Source organism: Echinops telfairi, unplaced genomic scaffold (assembly GCF_000313985.2).
Source record: "Echinops telfairi isolate 266 unplaced genomic scaffold, ASM31398v2 ScPeMD7_9;HRSCAF=40, whole genome shotgun sequence".
NCBI lineage: Eukaryota > Metazoa > Chordata > Mammalia > Afrosoricida > Tenrecidae > Echinops > Echinops telfairi.
In genome coordinates this window covers 33,682,361-33,684,320 of record NW_022103906.1, presented here as the reverse complement: position 1 = coordinate 33,684,320, position 1,960 = coordinate 33,682,361, and the positions used below count along the sequence as shown (strand labels likewise).

At 45.2% G+C, this 1,960-nt stretch overlaps 1 protein-coding gene across 1 annotated transcript in view; it reads left to right on the top strand.

Annotated features, from left to right (window-relative positions):
- Positions 1-1,960, top strand: part of ADAM9 (ADAM metallopeptidase domain 9) — a 175,810-nt gene that overhangs the window by 20,483 nt on the left and 153,367 nt on the right. The window lies entirely within an intron of this gene.

Genomic DNA, 1,960 nt, shown 5'->3' with positions numbered 1-1,960 from the left:
ATTGGGCGATAACGAGTGGCAGAGGAAAGAGGAAGACCAGTCTCCACAGTGCATGTCATCTCCAAGTGCATGTCCACTTGATTGTTAAAAGTCCTCCTCTTCAGAGGTAACCCTTTGGTGAGCATTCACATGAGACACGATTATCTTTACTTTCTTGACCCAGTTGAGAGGTCTATCCACATACCTCTTTCCCACACCTCCTTGTCACCAATTTTCCAATCATGTGCCTTCCAGTTCCCTGACCATCCAGCCAAGCCGTTAGCTACAGCCCATGAATCCACATACAGTCTCACATTTGGCCATTTCTCCTTCCAGGAAAACTGAATGGCCAGATTCACAGTTCTGCCCATTGGGAGGACTTCCCTTTACCACTGTCCTTCAGGGAGATCCCAGAAAAGGCTGTAGTGCTGTTGCTGTTCACTTACGAATGGCACCTGTATATTGTGCAGAGCTGTCAGTAAACCAAGCATTTTCTGTTCTTCAGTCAACTTAACATAAGGAACTCCCCAGGAGGCCATAGGTACAGACTGGGAGAGGGAAGGTACTGTGACGAGTTGAGACTATGAACATTGGGACCACTTCTTCATGCAGCTTACTTGTACCTTCAGGCCCTGCTCTAGCCCGATTTCGTATATACCACTTCCATTTAATGATCGAGTGTTGTTGTGCATGTCCAACTTTACGACTCTGTAGGTCAGACAACACTCAGTTGATGGCCAACTCAGGCCTCATGGTGATTTGGTGGCCCATGGTGAGGCTCCAAAATCTCAAGGGCTACACTGTGATTCTCCAGGAGGGGTCTGCCAAAGACTCTACACTGCATCTCTATCTATGACTGACACCTTCAGCACCATTGGGTCAGCTAGATCATATAGTCCCAGTGGCAAAGCAGCTTGCGTGGCTGCCTGAACCTGTTGCACAGCCTTTTCTTGTTCTGGGCCCCACTCAAAATTGGCAGCATTTCATGTCATTTGATAAATAGGTAAATTCCAAAGGAGGGATATGTTGCCTCCAAAATCTGAAAAGGCCCACTAGGCATTGCACCTCCTGTTTAGTTGTGGGTGGTGGTGGTGTTAGCACAGACATACACTAGATTATCCTTCAGTTAGTAGAAATATCTCAACATGCCCTACACTACTAGACCCCTAAAATGTTTACTGAGGTGCAGGGTGCCTGAATCATCATTGGGCTGACTCCCCACCCTCTTAAAAGCAGATGTACCAATGAATCTAGAGCAGTGTTTCTCAACCATCCTAATGCTGTGACCCTTTAATACCGTTCTTCATGTTGTGGTGACCCCCGAACCATAAAATTATTTTCATTGCTACTTCATAAGTGTAATTTTGCTACTGTTATGAATCGGATGACCCCTGTGAAAGGGTGATTCAACCCCCAAAGGGATCACGACCCATAGGTTAAGAACTGCTGATCTAGAGTCTTTGATACATCTTCCTTAGTGGGTCCAATCAGCATAATGTCATAAATATAATGGACCAGTGTGACATTTTGTGGAAGAGATAGGCGATCAAGGTCCCTTTGGAACCACAGGGTGGAAGAGTTGATGTACCCCTGTGGGAGAGTTGTGAAAATGTATTGTTGCCCCTGCCACCTGAAGGCAAACTGCTTCTGGTGGTCCTTTGAGACTGGTATTGAGAAGAAGGCATTGGCCAGATCAATAGCTGTATACTAAGAACCAGGAGAAGTATTAATTTGCAATGAAATCACATCTGGAACAGCAGCTGCAATTGGAGTAACCACCTGGTTAAGTTCACAATAATCCACTGTCATTCTCCAGGATCCATCTGTGTTTTTTTTTTAATACAGGCCAAATAGGTGTTAAACAGGAATGTGGTAGGAATCACTACCCCTGTATCCTTCATGCCTTTGATGGTGTCACTAATCTCTGCAATCCCTCCAGGAATGTGGTATTGCTTTTGGTTTATTATTTTCCTAGGTAATG